Source organism: Solanum tuberosum, unplaced genomic scaffold (assembly GCF_000226075.1).
Source record: "Solanum tuberosum cultivar DM 1-3 516 R44 unplaced genomic scaffold, SolTub_3.0 scf00299, whole genome shotgun sequence".
Lineage (NCBI taxonomy): Eukaryota > Viridiplantae > Streptophyta > Magnoliopsida > Solanales > Solanaceae > Solanum > Solanum tuberosum.
In genome coordinates this window covers 288237-305546 of record NW_006239224.1, presented here as the reverse complement: position 1 = coordinate 305546, position 17310 = coordinate 288237, and the positions used below count along the sequence as shown (strand labels likewise).

The 17310-nt window shown below is 32.0% G+C and overlaps 1 long non-coding RNA gene across 3 annotated transcripts in view; it reads left to right on the top strand.

Moving 5' to 3' along the window:
- Positions 1-1223: 1223 nt before the first annotated feature.
- The window catches only part of LOC107063071 (uncharacterized), a 28480-nt gene continuing 12393 nt past the window's right edge, over positions 1224-17310 (top strand). The window contains exons 1-4 of one of the 3 annotated variants that reach the window (XR_001475047.1): positions 1224-3163; positions 8630-8669; positions 9517-9593; positions 13091-13179. This is a non-coding gene — a long non-coding RNA (uncharacterized lncRNA). Of the gene's footprint in view, positions 3164-8594; positions 8670-9516; positions 9594-13090; positions 13180-17310 lie in introns of all 3 variants that reach the window. The other 2 variants (XR_001475046.1, XR_001475045.1) reach the window with 2 other exon arrangements.

Here is a 17310-nt window from a genome sequence, read left to right as displayed (position 1 = left end):
TATCTCCCTAGAAAATTTTTATTCTGGGCGAGGCACACATACTGTCAGTTGTGTGAGGCCTCATTTGGCTGCCACATGTATACTGTGGGACCAATATGTACTTTTTTCCCTACTTTTTCTTTTCTAATTTTAATCTTTTCTTTTACTTTTTCTTTCTTACTTGCCTCATTTGGCTGCCACATGTATACTGTGGGACTCATATGTACTTATTTCCTTACTTTTTCTTTTCTTTTACTTTTTCTTTCTTACTTGCATTTTCCTTTTTGCTTGTTAATTCTTAGTGTAAATTTTATTTTTTATTTTTTGTTTTAATAAAGAAACTTTGAAACTTACACACGGTATCTATTATATATTTTATATCTCTATTACTATTTATTTGAGGGAAAATTGAAGTAATATGTCGAAAAAATTAAATTTACTTATTTTTGGATGAATTCAAGAAAATTGAGGATAGTGAAATTAAAAAAAAATAGTGAAAATTCATGTAATCAACCCATTGAACTAATTAGTTTATGCTTTTTCTTTTTTTATGTACTGAATTTTGATTTAAATTTACGGTAATTATATAAGTTTTTAGTTTATTATTTTTTCTATTCTATATTATTTATTTTATTATAATAAATAGTTGTTTGAAATTTATTTTTTAGTTTATAAAATCAAGATATAAGTAATTTTTTTAATCCTAACAATTAATTTTTTTATAATTATAAATAAATTTTGTAAAATTGCAAAAATTCTTTTAAGGAATAAAATTATTAAAAAATATTATTTATATTTATAATTTCTTTAAGAACATGTAAGAAAAAGTAGATAAGCAAAAATATTTTATTAAAATTTTCACCCTATCTTGATTTTTAAGAATAAGAATGTGGTACAAATTGACGACAAATAAAATATATACCTTAATTTTTTTTGGTAACTTTTATAAATTTTATTTATACTTTCATAAATAATTAATTGTTATAATAAAATAGAAAAAAATTAATTAATCATATCTTTGTAAATTAAAAAATAATTTTATATAACTATTTTTAATAATATAAATAATTAATATGAGATGAAAACACAAAATAAAAATGTAACAAATAGAATGAGTCAAGCAAATTTTTTTGAATTTCATATTTTTCATGAATAGAGTTATTTAAGTATGAAAGTATAAAATTTGGAACAATTGTTTTATAAAAGAAACCAAAGGTAAAACAAGAGTAAAAGAATAAGAAAGGGAAAAAACATTAAAAGGAAGAGAGAGAAAGAGGAGTGTCCCCTCTCTCCTGGCGCCGCCACTACCTCCATCTGTCCGGCGAATCGGACAGCCACCAGAAACCTCACCCAGCAGACGTCGGCGAGCCACTGTGTCTCTCTGTCACTTCTCTCCGGTGGAAGATCCAAGCATGGAACTTCATTCGAAGACAAAACTTAAAATGAGAAATCCAGAACGATTAACCGGTGACTTCTTTCCTAATACTCTGATTACTTTTGTGAATTTTTATTATTTTCATTTTTAAAGCTTTATTAGAGGTTGTAATACATGTCTATCATATTGTTTGAGCCACTTTTGAATAGGCTGGGTATAATCTATTAATACTTTATGATTAACAAGTTGCTAAAACTGATTTTAATTTTTAGTTTTGTTTACTGTTGACGCAGCGGAGGTGTTTCAAATCGAGATATACTCATACTTTAATCTTCGTATATTTTTATACTAGTTCCTTAAAATATTGTTTTGTAATGAGAATCAATAATCATTTTACTCTGTTATGTGATTTGCTTGTCAACTTTCATCATATCTACAATTTCTCAATTTTTTTCAAATTAACTAATATGGTAAACTCGATCAATGGGATTTCCTCTTCCTTCAAATTTGATTCGCAACAGTCATATGTCTAAATGGGGCAACTAGAGATGTCTGATTGATATTGCTTATTCGAATTATTGTAATTTTCATCTTCCTTAGTCAATCAAGACATGGTTAGTAGCATAGATTACTTGATATGACGAAAGGATTATGGAAATTTGCATATATCTTTATGTTTCTCTTTTTATGCTCTCACGAATATGCTGCTGATCGAGAAGAATATTTTCTTTCCATATCTTTACATTGGCTGATCAGCCCTCTTTACTATATAATAAGGACTTCGATCTCATTCTTTTCTCATGCTTGTGATCACTAAAAACAGCTCTTGAACTCTCTTTCTCTCTAAAGGAAAAAGACAGCCCATGGAGCTCTCTCTTCACGAATAACTAGCAGTCCTACTCTTTCATCAAAATATTATTTAAGATTTCATCTTTTTCTTTTCAATGACTGATCACTGGTGAAAGACTCTGGAATTCTCTTCTCCATTACAATATAACTAGAACCTCTTAATCGGAGGACACTTCTCTTCTTGAATACTGATAAACTGAATCGTCTTTTCTATGTTCTCTTGTTCTTTGTTGGTAGTTGTATACCAATTTTGGCTATTGATGCTCGGATTGCTGTGGTATCATTGGTTATTGTTGTTGTTTCTGTATTGTTACTTCCTTACAGGTTAGTTTCTATCGAAGTACTCTTCATGCTTAATGTGGTAGTTGTATTTTTCATTCTCTTGTCGCATCAAATATTTGTTTTGGAAAACTCGAATGTTTTAAGCATTTCGGGAGAAGCAAACAAGCATGTCCTTTTATTTTTAATGCGCTTTGATAAGTTTTCGGAAACTTTGTGCATTAGAAATCATGTTTATACGATTTACTCATAATTTAACTTCAAAGCTTGTTGCTCTTTTTCTTGTTTGTTTGAAATCATGATTATCATAATATACAACTTAATTGCAGCAAAATACCTTTGTGGTTCACTTCCCAGTCTACTAACCAAATAATTGTATAATGTGGTAGCTAAGAGTATTTCTTAATGTTCCAGAAAATATGTTATGCTCTATTTTCCAAGATTGGTGTGAAATTTGTACTTCACTTTTTGTGGTGCTTAACAAGGCCGTTATGGAAGTGGGCTTATTAGTGCTTCCGTCTCTATGCTATTGTGTGTGCGTGTGCATTTCTTTTGTGTGAACAGGGCATTAGTTCGATATCGGGGGCATTGAAGAGTTGTCTAGGACTTGGGAGTTTTCAAGGATCGTCTAGTCAAAGCCTACTCGTCTCGAATTCATTGTCTTTTCCATTTCACTAGTAGGTTTGTAATAACTTATGAACTAGATTTCTTGTAATATTAAGAATAAGGGCTTCTATCATTTGGGTTGGGGAAACATTATGTGCTACATGTTTCTCTTTTCAATGTTTTATGTCACAATTTTTATGTTCAATTGTTAAAGTTGTTTTCATTTTTGTTATCAAAGCCATTGTCCAACTCTTGTTTAAGTACTTGAATTGGACATGTTGCTTTTGATTTAGATATATGGTAAACGACTATTTTCTAACATATAGTTAGTGGGAAAGTAAAAGGAATCGAGAGGTTTAATTCCAAATTTTTAACTAAGCTGATGTGACCTTTGGAGTATTGCTTACCAAAGATTTTTCTAAATGATTAAGTGTATTTGTATGTAAATATATTTATGTGTTTGTATTTAAATAAAATCTTTCAACTATCCTTTAAATACTATTATTATTTTCTAAGATCGATCTCAAATAAAAATGTTTCTAAGGTGTAGGAGTGTGATTAATAATATCGTAATATTATCCCTATAAAGAAACAAACATTTGAAGCTTCCTTATAATCTCTTATGGATTGGTTTATATTTTAAGTATTTTTTATGCTTACAAATCATTTTCTTTTATAATTATGGTTCATCTTTGTTTGGGATAGATTTATTTACATTTCACCTTTACAATTTTTCATATCTTTTGGTGTTAATTCTATGTGCTTACTTATCTATTTTCTTAACTAATTATTGCCTTGTTATGGATATTTTTATTTTTTTTAAAATTAGCCTCAAATGATTATTTTATTTAATAATAAATAGTTCTTATTATTTTAATTTTTTTGTTAATTAATAATCATTTTACTATCTTTGTTAAGTTGCTTTGAATAGAATTTTGCCTATTTTATCACATAGTTTACTTTAATTAATTAATTGATGCCCCTTTGGTTGCCATTATTTTTACTTATTGCTTAAATAATAAACATGTCAATTTATTTAATTATCTAATCACCTAGTTTTGTATTAATTTAGATAATAATGGATTCATGCTTAATTTGTTTACTTGTTTTAAGCTTTAAAATAAAGTTTTCATAAACTATTTGACTGGTTAAACCAACCGTCCGTCCTGGTGCCTTTGCTACTGATTTAACCGCTTCTCATCGTTAATTCGGGTTCACTTGGCCCTCGCCCCGGAGTTCTTATGAAGACTCTGGTGGTGCATGTGTATGATTGGCCCCCCCATAAGCGTCAAAGATCAATGATGTTGTCATGATAAGTGTGGAAAGTCGATATTGTACTCGATGATTGAAGAACCTATCGACTTGCATTAACTTTTTGTGGCTAGTAGGGGGAACTTTAATGTAATTGTGTAGTCATTCTTAGCTTAATAAATTAATAGCCTTTTTGCTTATCACATATACCCACATAATTTATAAGATTCGGTTGGGATCCACTTTTATGGACCTTGAAAGGTGCCTAACACCTTACTTTTGAGATAATTTGAAGACTTACCTGATCTCTGATTGTGTATAACCCTTTTTAATTTATTTATTTGTTCAGTATAGAATGGTGTCCTAACACACATTTAATTTGTTAGGCGGTGACTCTTCTCTATTTAATGCCTAAAAGAGTTGTCATGTCGTTGCAAAATTCATTTTGTGAAAAATGGGTGCGACAATATAAATTGGTAAGGCAAGAAATGATCGATCATGTCGATTAGTGAGCATTTGGAAGGACTTTTGCATGGTTTGAGTTGTAGAATTTAAAAGACCTAATGAAGTGTTTCACTTGAAGTTTTTGGTTTAGAGCATGAGGAATGTTGTGAATTTTTGGACAAAGGATAGCATTGGTAAACGAGTTAGCGAATGGAACAATAATCGTGTATGTTGAAGAGTTCAAAATATTTAGAATTGTGTCAAGGTACAATTTAAGAAATGTAAAGAAATGAGACATCACGTATAAATCCTTGGTTCGACACATACTTATAAAGGGTTTATCAACGACTCTTCTGAAGAGTTGATTTTGGTTTGGTGACAAACAGTGATGTATGGAGGATTTTGTGTTTTTATATTAGGTTGGATTGTTCAAATTATGATAGGTGACTTATGGGTGCACTACAGGAAAGACTTAAGTCTACATGGTTATTGAGAATTTTGAGTTGGATTGATGTCAAAAATACAAGTGAAACATCTGATAATCAAAATCACCACATTTGAATTCTTAGCCAACTGAACAAAATGTAGTCAACTTGGAAATGGATGTATAAAGATGAGAGACATGATAAAAATAAACAAGACAAAAGGAAGCAAAAACTCAACAAGATATCAAAAGGGTGAAATAAACACATGAATAAGAAGAAACAGACAAATAGATCTGCAACAACAAAATACCCCAAAAGATCAAGAAAAAGGTCAAAAGATTGGGAACTATATGACGACATATGGGGAGGAACTCTACAAAGAAGAAGAGCATGAGCATCCTGGTATCTCCATTGTCTGTTCAGTTGGAAAACAAAAAGCCAGAAAGCGGTAAAAGGATACAAAGAGGACAAGAGAGAAAAATATCACTTATTGGGAGTTGCAAGCTTAAATACCAAACGAGGCACCTCTAATGAACCACCAAAGTAACCACTACATCCACTAGGTTATATCCCTACAAAAAAAAGGTCAGCAAACAAATCAAGAAAGAAATGGTAGCTGAAATCAATGGAGACGCACCTTTGTGAACTTAGAAAGATGGTAAGGATGACAATCCAAATGAAGGTGTTGATAACTCACATCAAAAGGAAAAGGAAAGTGGAGTTGAAGAGAGCTCCATGCGACGCCATTGTGGAGAAAATGAAGGAGCTCAATTAGGAAACGCTAATTCTTAGGGTCTGATAATAAAGGTAGGCATGTTCATTTATGGACCGGGTCAATTTCTTTTCTGTTTGTTTGTTTTGGGTCGAACGATCTCTTTTGTACAGACTTTTGAAATTGAATAAAAGGAGCACTTAGCTTCGCTCTTCGTTTAAGAAAAAAAAGGGAAAAATATATACCTACCGACAGTCAAGAATACAAGTGAAAAAATCGCTATATCTGGATTCTTAGCGAATTGAACAAAATGCAGTCAACCTAGAAATAAACATATAAAGATGAGAGACAAGATAGGCATAAACAAGAAAAAAGAAAGCAAAAACTTAACAAGATATCAAAATCAAAGTTTTCAAATTCAAGATACAATGAGGAGGATATGGATCACAAACTTAGTTGGCCATAAAAAGGATGTCAGAATTTTCAAATTCAAGCTCAGTAGAATGGCGGACAAAGCAAAACTCGAAAGTTCTACACTTGTCTATTTTAATTTAAGAGGACATTTACTTTCCTCTTAGCTTTTTCCATTTTTCTATTTATATTTATTGGAAGACTTTATTTATCATAATAAAATAGTTAGTGGATCGGGAGTCCACTGACCTTGTATTTATAAAATAAAATATTAATTACTTTCACTTGTTATATGTCTTTTTCATTCCTTCCATTTTTATTCAACACCATTTTATTTCATAGGTTAAGAACAAAATGCTTCTATTTGAAAATAAATAACAATACTTAAGGAAAACTATGCATCAAATTTATCTAACAACAATCATTCCTTTAAAGGTTCTTACTATTATCAAGATCAAATCAATCTAAAATGATATAATAGGAAAAAAGGAAATAAAACACAAAAAATTATACTTGGTATTTTATAAATAAAAGATTAGTGGGAGACCACTAACTATTTCATTATGCTAAATAAAGTCTTGCAATAAATAATAAATAGAAAAACGAAAAAAAGCAAAGAGTAAAGTAAAAATGTCTTCTCAAATTAAAATAGGAAAATGTAGAACTTTCGAGCTTCACTTTGTCTGTCATTCTTCTGAGCTTGAATTTAGCAATTTTAATATCTTTTTTATGGCCAACTAAGTTTGTGATCTATGTCCTCCTCTTTATTGAACTTGAAAGCTTTGATTTTGATTTCTTATTGAGTTTTTGCTTTCTTTTTTCTTATTTATGCCTATCTTATCTCTCGTCTTTATATGTCTTTCTAGGTTGACTTCATTTTGTTAAGTTGGCTAAGCATTCATATATAGCAATCTTGATTATCGGATATTTCACTTGTATTCTTGACTGCCAACAGTTATATATTACCCCCCCCCCTTTTTCTTAAACTAATAGCGAAGCTAAGTGTTCCTTTTATTGAATTTCAAAAGTTTGTGCAAAAGATGTCGTCCGACCCAAAACGAAAAAAATAGAAAAGAAATCGGCTCAGTTTGTAAATGAACCTGCCCGCCTTTATTATCATACCCTAAGCATTAGGGTTTCCTAATTGAGCTCCTTCATTTTCTCCACAATGTCGCCGCAGGTCTCTTCAACTCCACTTTCCTTTTCCTTCTGATGTAGGTTATCAACACCTTCATTTGGACCGTCATACTTACCATTTTTCTCAGCTCATAGAGGTGCATCTCCATTAATTTTAGCTACCATTCCCTTCCCGATTTGTTTGCTGACCTTTTTTATGTAGGAATTCAATGTGTTGGATGTAGTGGTTACTTTGGTGGTGTCGATAGAGGTGCCTTGTCTGGTATTTGAGATTGCAACTCCCTGTAAGTGACATTTTTCTCTCATGTCCTCTTTGTATCCTTTTACCGCTTTCTAACTTGTTTTCTAGCTGAAGAGACAATGGATATACCAAGATGAGAATGCTTTTCTTCTTTGTGCAATTCCTCCTCATCTGCTGTCCTACAATACCTAGAGTTGTCAAAATGGGATTGACCTGTTAAGTCGGCCCAATCCAACCCTTGAATTAAGTAGGGTTAGGCCTAATTTTTTTGGCCCATTTAGGAACGAGGCTTTTTGGCCCAGCCTCATTTGGCCCGCTAGCCACGTGGGCCCAACCCGCAAGGCTTAGAGGCCAACCCATCTTTTGACCTTTTTCTAACCTTTTGGGGTATTTTGTTGTTGCAATGCTATTTGTTTGTTTCTTCTGTTTCATGTGTTTATTGCACCCTTTTGATTCTAGATCTCAATTTTCAAATTTTTCTTTAGGATGCTTTAGAGTTGGATTTGTTGAAAATATCTGGGATCTAGAGAGTTTCGTCTAGAGGTTCCATTTGAGATTTCCTATTCTGGAGTTGATCTAGCCCCATTCTTTTTTTTCTTGATTTTGCTTTGCAATTAATTTCTCTATTCACATTTTCCTTTCAACTCTTAACCTTTTTTGGGGTATTTTGTTGTTGAAGTTCTATTTGTTTGTTTCTTCTACTTCATGTGTTTATTTCTCCTTGTTGATTCCCGATCTCATTTTTCAAGCTTTTCTTTAGGATGTTTTAGAGTTGGATTTGTTAAAAATATTAGGGATCTGAAGAGTTTCATTTAGAGGTTCTATTTGAGATTTCCTATTCGAAGCTAATCTAGCATCCTTCTATTTTTTCTTGATTCCGGTTAGCAATTAAGTCATCTATTCACATTTTTCCGTGCCAGCTATGATTCATTTCCGATGATGTTCTCTCTGCGATGCCTGGTAAGTGAGCTTTTCTTTTCATTTTATTTTTTTCTTATCTGTAACTATGTGACCCACAATGAGAATGATCTTTTCCTTTCTTTTAATTTTTCACTTAAAATGATCGATCATTGTACAATAGAAGTAGCATCCTAAGGTGAAAATATCATACATTGCACATCAACCAATCCAAACAGTGTAAAATTGAAATTAGGGCTTGGATTTGATCTGCATGTTGCATTGCTTAATTCGTTCTTGTAGTTGCTTCTTATTTGTCGTTGCTTGTTATTATGTAATATATGTTGTATTGGTGTCTGCATTTTGATTTTTGAGTTCTTGTATGGTTGCGTTTTTATGTAGTTAGGTGCATCATTTGTATGATTCATATCTATTGAACCTGTTCAATTAAGAGGTTTTTGACTAATCCAATTCAAGAAAGATTACGCCAAATTTGGTTATGTTATTCTATATGTATCCAAGTTTTTGTTGTTGTTTTTTTGTCTTCCATGAATGTATACTTGCAATCAAAGAAAATAGATTGGTTAAAAGTTTTGTTTATCATGTTCTCCTCCCATCATGGGATTTGTTCATAATAAGTATTGAACTCCTTCCATTTTTCAACCCAATTTTTCATCTCTGGACCTTTTGGGGTATTTTGTTGTTGCAGTTCTATTTGTTTGTTTCTCTTGATTCATGTGTTTGTTACAACCTTTTGATTGCCGGTCTCACTCTCAAGCTTTTCTTTAGGATGTTTTAGAGTTGGATATGTTCAAAATATTTGGAATCTGGAGAGTTTCGTCTAGAGGTTCCATTTGAGATTTTCTATTCTAAAGCTGATCTAGTTTCATTCTGTTTTTTCTTCATTCAGGTTAGCAATTAATTCCTCTACTCACATTTTCACGTAGCTGCTATGATTCGTTGATGTTGTTCTCTCTGTGATGCCTGGTAAGTGAGCTTTTCTCTTATTTTATCTTTTTAGTCTGAAATTGTGTGATCCAAAATGAGAATGATGTTTTCCTTTCTCTTAATTTTTCACTTAAAAATATTGATCTTTGTACAATAGAAGGAGCATCCTAAGGTGAAAATATTGTACATTGCACATCAACCAATTCTGCATGTTGCATTGCTTATTTGGTTTTTGTAGCTGCTTCTTATTTCTCTTTGCTTGTTATTATGTATTGTCTGTTGTATTGGTGTTTGCATTTTTATTCTTGAGTTCTTGTATGGTTGTGATTTTATGTAGTTGGGTGCATCATTTGTATGATAAATATCTATTGAATCAGCTCAAATAAGAGGTTTTTGGCTAAGCCAATTCAAGAAAGATTACGTCATATGTTCTATTCTATATGAATACAAATTTGTGTTGTTGTTTTATGTCTTCCATGAATGTCTACTTGCAATAAAGAAACTAGATTAGTTAAAAGTTTTGTTAATCATATTATCCTCCCTTCATGGGATTTGTGCATAATAATGATTGAACTCCTTCCATTTTCACCCCAACTTTTCATATCTTGACCTTTGGGGGTATTTTGTTGTTGCACTTCTATTTGTCTGTTTCTTCTGATTCATGTTTTTATTGCACCCTTTTGATTCTCGATCTCATTTTCAAGCTTTTCTTTAGGATGCTTTAGAGTTGGATGTGCTGAAAATATTTGGGATCTGGAGAGTTTCGTCTAGACATTCCATTTGAGATTTCCTATTTTGTAGCTGATTTAGCCTCCTATTTTTTTTATTCTGGTTATCAATTAATTCCTTTATTCACATTTTTCCATGTCTTTAGTTCTAATTCGTTTCCTATGTTTTTCTCTCTGTGATGCCTTGTAAGTGAGCTTCTCTTCTTTTTATTTTAAACAGTGTGACCCACAATGAGAAAAATGTTTTCCTTTCTTTTAATTTTGCACTTAAAAAGATCGATCCTTGTACAATAGAAATAGCATCCTAAGGTGAAAATACCATACATTGCACATCCACCAATCCTAATAGTGTAAAATTGAAATTAGGGCTTGGATTTTATCTACATAATGCATTGCTTATTTGGTTCTTGTAGCTGCTTCTTATTTCTCTTTGCTTGTTATTATGTATTGTCTGTTGTATTGGTGTCTTTATTTTGGTTCTTGAGTTCTTGTATGGTTGTATTTTTATGTAGTTGGATGCATCATTTGTATGATTCATAGCTATTGAACCAGTTCAATTAAGAGGTTTTTGACTAAGCCAATCCAAGAAAGATTACGTCAAATTTGTTTATGTACTATTCTTTTGTTTATCCAAATTTGTGTTGTTGTTTTGTGTCTTCCATGAATGTCTACGTGCAATCAAAGAAACTAGATTAGTTAAAAGTTTTGTTTATCATATTCTCCTCTCATTAGGGAATTTGTTCATGATAAGTATTGAACTCCCTCTATTTTTCACCCCAACTTTTCATCTCTTGCATGATTTGATAATTAAGTAAAGTTTGCGTATTTACTTCTCCTTCATCGAGTGTTGTATTTTCGAGATGATTAGCATGTCGGATGTCTTTCTTTATAATATGAGTTATTCTAATATTTCTGTAACTCATCCTCATCCATATCTCTTCTACCACTTCAATTATCAGCCATAAGACCTTCCAAGTTTCAAGAATGGAATTTCTTAATTGTAAGGAGTCAATGTCAATTATCACCTGTTGATATTAGTTCTCCTCTATATATCTTATTGCCTTAGTATAGTCATAACTTCTGTCTAAGTGTTGTGTATTGTAAAATGCTTATTTCGTTTGTCTTATTAGTAAATAGATTGTCATTCATATCCCTCATACAAAATTCCAATGATCTTAGAATTTTCTCTAGATGTACAATTTGTATTGTCATATTTAGTGGCCTCCAACACGCTTGAATCACCTTGGAGTTTTGGGGATAAGTCTAAAGAGATTGCATCAAGGTACTCTATTTGTAGGAAGTATGTTTAAGAGTTTCTCTTTCCACCTTCATAAACATGATGATAGTATTCATGATTTGGTATATTAGTTTCACTTTAGAGTAAATGATATTAGCTAACCTAGTTTTGTCATGTCTATCTTTGTTTCTGTATGTGTATTAGGAGAAGAAAACAACAAACTTAAATGTTATAACTTGGATCTCTTATTTGTTTATAATCATTTGGTGATTGAAAATTGTTGGCTTAAATTATCCAAATTCTATAATTCAATCACCCTCAATTACTTTTTCAAGGTAACACCCAGCCATATCAGATGCCAACAGTAACAAATAAAATTAATCAACCTACACCACAACTAACCATACATTCAACCATCCAAACTCCATATCCGAATACCTATGCATGCAACCTCCCAACAATCTATATGATATTATCAATTGGAAGCATTTCTAACTACTTAGTTATGGAAACCTAGCCTATCTAGGCGTAAAACATCTATTGAAGAATTTTGAAGGCATCCCTTTGCTCCTTGGGGCAAATCCTAATGAGCGTGGATCGGAAGTCGTTGGGTCTTTCCCTTCCTTATGTGGAAATTCCTATCCTCAATTTCCCTCAAACTTAAAGTGGTTGAGGAGAATTTTGGAGTAACCTTCGCCTGTTTTGTGTCAGAAAAGTGGGAAGAAAAATAAAAGACATCATTTTATCTAGGGTATGATTTTATCAACCCAGCTATAGCGGCCCTACAGGAGCTATAGTGGCACTACATAGCGGGAGATGTCTAGATATGGTGGGTAGATGCCAGCCCGGATACTTTCAAATTTAATAATTCTGTCGTGTGCTCCAAAATTTAATTTGGCACCCGAATAAGAAAACTTTGAGACTCCACTTGTGATGCATTTAAATAACGTCAGCTTGGGTCGTTGCAACATACCAAGTACTAGATTATTTCTGCTTTATTTCCTTTTATATGGTTCTATTATTTTAGATTTATTTTATCTTGATAGCAATAAGAACCTTTAGGGGAATGATTGTTGTTAGATAAATTTGATATGTTGATTTTTTTAAGTATCATTATTTATTTCCAATAGAAGGGTTTTGTTCCTAACCTATTAAATAAAATGGTGTTGAATAAGAACTAGAAGAATGAAAATGACATATAACAAGTGAAGATAATTAATATTTTATTTTATAAATACAAGGTCAGCCGGATCCCGACCCACTAACTATTTTATTATGATAAATAATGTCTTGCAATAAGTAATAAATAGAAAGAGCAAAGAGTATAATACATTTCTTCTCAAATTAAAATAGAAAAGTGTAGAACTTTCGAGCTTCGCTTTGTCAGCCATTCTTCTGAGCTTCAATTTGGCAATTCTGACATCTTTTTTAGGACCAACTAAGTTTGTGATCCATGTCCTCTTTGTGTATTGAATTTGAAAGCTTTGATTTTGATATCTTATTGAATTTTTTTGTTCTTTTGTTCTAGTTTATGCCTATCTTGTCTCTCATCGTTATACGTCCATTTCCAGTTTGACTGCATTTTGTTCAATTAGCTCAGAATTCAGATATGGCAATCTTGATTTTCAAATGTTTCACTTGTATTCTTGACTGCCAACAGGTATATATTTCCCCCCTTTTTCTTGCCATTTTTGAGATACTTTTTTGTTGCAATTCTATTATTCTATTTCTTCTGATTCATGTGTTTATTGTACCCTTTGAATTGTCGATCTCATTTTAAAAACTTTTCTTTAGGATTCTGTAGAGTTATATCTGTTGAAAGTATTTGGATATGGAGAATTTTGTCTAGAGGTTCCATATGAGATTTTCTATTTTGAAGTTGATCTGGCCTCCTAATATTTTTCTTGATGTTGATTAGCAGATAATTCCTCTATTTGCATTTTTTCGTGCCTTTAGCTATGATTCGTCCCCCATGTTGTTCTCTTCGTGATGCTTGATAAGTGAGCTTTTCTCATCTTTTCATTTTTTTCTTAAACTGTGTGACCTACAATAAGAATAATGTTTTCCTTTCTTTTAATTCTGCACTTAAAAAGATCGATTTTTGTACGCTAGAAGTAGTATCCTAAGGTAAAAATACCACATATTGCACATCAACCAATCCTAGAAGTGTAAAATTGAAATTGGGCTTGGATTTGAGCTGCATATTGTGTTGCTTATTTTATTCTTGTAGTTGCTTGTGTATAGTCTATTGTATATGTGTTTGCATTTTGATTCTTGAGTTCTTGTATGTTTGTAGTTTGGTGCATCATTTGTATGATTCATATGTATTGAAGCAGTTCAATTAAGACGTTTTAGACTAAGCCAATTCAAGAAAGATTACACCAAATTTGTTTATGTACTATTTTATATATATCCAAATTTGTGTTGTTATTTTTTGTCCTCCATGAATGTCTACTTGCAATCAAAGAAACTAGATTAGTTAAAAGTTTTGTTTATCATGTTCTTCTCCCATCAGGGGATTTGTTCATGATAAGTAGTGAACTCTGTCCATTTTTCACCCCAACTTTTCATCTCTTATCTGATCTGATTCTTAAGTAAGAAAAATTTAGCTTATCATTATTAATTAGTCTCCTTCCCTATACTCTTAGATCCGAGAAAGACTATGTATTTGCTCCTCCTTCATCTAGTATTGTATTCGGAGATGATTAGCCTATCAGTTGCCTTCCTTTATAATATGAGTTATTTTGATATTTTTGTTACACATCCTCGTTCATATCTCATCCACCACTTCAATTATTGGTCATGAGACCTCCCACCTCCCAAATTTTCAGAATAAAATTCCTTAACAACAAGGAGCCAATCTCAATTATTACATGTCGATATTAGTTCTCCTCTATATATATCATTGCCTTAGTATAGTCATAATTTTTGTGAGACTGTTGTGCATTGTAATATACTCATTTCTTTTGCTTTATTAGCAAATATATTACCATTCATACCCCTCATTCAAAATTCCCATGATCCGCTGTCACAATTTTCTCTAAATGTACCATCTGTATTGCATTAATTTCACCTATTCATTATCTAGTGGCGTCCAACACATTTGAATCACCTTTCATTTTGGGGTATAAGTTTGAAGAGATTTCATTTAGGTATTTCATTTGTAGGAAGCATGTTCAAGATTTTCTCTCTCCGCCTTCATAAACATGATGATAGTATGCATGATTTGGTATATTAATTTTACTTTAGAGCAAATGATATTAGCTAATCAAGTTTTTTCATGTCTATCTTTGTTTCTGTGTGCGTATTAGGAGAATAAAACGACAAACTTAAATGTTATAACTTGGATCTCTTCTTTGTTATTAAATCATCCGGTGATTGAAATGTGTTGGCTTAGCTAATCGAAATTCTCTCAATAAATAGTCAGTTTTAAAAGAATTGCAAAATAATTTGACAAGTAATATTGATTTAAGTTATCCATGATTATAAGATTCAAATGAATGTCGAACATAAAAAGAAAGAAAAATAGCTTAGAGTTATCCACACACTATCTTTCTTTCATTGTGCTTTTTTTATTTGAAAAACATATATTTTGTTCTAGTCGAAAGTCTTATATCTCCACCTGTCTCCAAATATATAGGCTGCCCGATTGTTCGATTGTGTACCATGTTAATTAATAGTTTAAGAACACGAAATTTATTTTAAAGCTATAAAATTATCATCATATACCATAAGAAAAACTAGGCATAAAATTAATCTAGCTGACAAACAATCATTTCCATCAAAATGTATTTATTATTATAAATATTAAATGAATCTAAATTAATAGCACAAAAAAAAGATGAAGACAATACTTTATATGAAGAGAATACAAATGTCACGACCTGAGTCTACGCCCTGGACGTGGCCGGCACTCGAAGACCATTGTTGGTCCCCAAGCAAATCCTCATCCAGGCTGACTACAAGCGGAAGACTAACTCAAGCATGCAAAAGCTTAAAACTGGAAAAAAAATTCAATAAACTCAACTTTTCAAAACTTTAACTCAAATGAACAAACTTAGAATAAAAATAATATATTCAACTCGCCATAAAATAAGCACTTAAGTCTTTAAAACATTTAATAAAATAAATGAATAATACATACTTCTCAACTATACTTACTATCTATGAAGCCTCTAATTGATAACAATGTAGGTCGGGACAAGACCCACAACATCCTGACTGAACTGAAAAGTAAATGAAATCCTCTGGAAGCAAGGAGGCTCACCATAGCTAACTCGAACTCTCAATGTATAAACGAAGCTCCTGTTGATGATCCTGAATACCTGTGTCTGCATCATGAGAAGATGCAAGCCAAATGGCTCAGTACATAGAATGTATGAGCATGTAAGAGGAATTCTAAAGCATAACATAAGCTTGAAACTTGATAAAAAGGAAACATACTTACCTCTTTTCAATCTTGCTCAACTCAAGGAATACTCAAAACTACTCAAACTTACTCAACTCAGAAGTACTCAAGGATAAGATACTCAACTTCAAAGATATGATACTCGACTTGAAATACTCAACTCATGAATACTTAACTGAACTCATTTAATTATAAAGCAGTTTAAAACAAGTGCAATATAAAGAAAAAGGAAAACTGTTTAAAACATGATGTTAACTCATAATCATAATATCATAAAAGACATACCATGCTCCCTCTCAAAGTCTACTTGTGCAATGCATGAATGAAGTCCCATACCCCCATTCATACTAAGCAGAACCCCTTGAGGAACCGGGCTAATACTGCTGTGGGAGTTTCTCTAACCGACAACCATCACATAAGAGCTATTGTGATGATACAACGATCTTCCGCACGCTGCCAACGCATCTTATACCCGGCCAAAGGTATAGGACCTGAACTACTAAGTGGATCCACTAGTATATGCGAAAAGGATTCATCTAAACAGTATGACCCTTTTCTACCCATGATGGCTACATGGTTTAAGGGAGCTGATAGTTGTATGAACTCTTCCCCATCGTTGCTCAATACTACTCCCAAAAATATTACATTATATTAACTCTTTATGTTTAAAAACATACTTCTTCGGTGATTTGAGATTAGTGCTCAAAAACTTAGCTCAGAGGCTATCTTGGAAATCAAAGTTTCCCCTCTTGCTTCAATTAGAAAGCAATTACTCTTTTCTGAAAACTTGCCCGAAGGCTCTTTGGAAATCTCAGTTTTCGTTCTTATTTAAATGTGAAAACATTTTAAATCTCTTTGGGAATACTTAGTTCCCATATACTTTTTGAAGAAAAGAACTTCAAATTTACCCTTTACTGAACTCAAAACTGAAGTCTTAAAACAAAGTTAAAACGTTTGTAAAAGACTTCTTAAAAATATGGTTCATGCCGAATTATGGAGATGAACGACTCAATGCAAGGTTTTCAATAACCATAGATAGAACTCAAATACTTGGAACTCAAGAACTTCAATGATACTACTCATTTCAAGAATGCTCAACTCAGAGTTCATGCGGAATTATGAGCATGAACTACTCAACTCAAAGACTCAAAAATACTTCTCATCTCAAGACTGATCGACTTATAAGATTCATGCAGAATTATAGGCATGAACAATTCAACTCAAAGATTTTATGGGTAACATGTAATAGTCCCATGATTAGGAATATAATCACAAATAGGTTAGGAACTCAATACTCGAGACTTAGAGCTTGAAGGTACTACTTCTCTCAAAGATACTCAACTTATGGAGTTCATGCGGAATTTATTGGCATGAACGACTCGA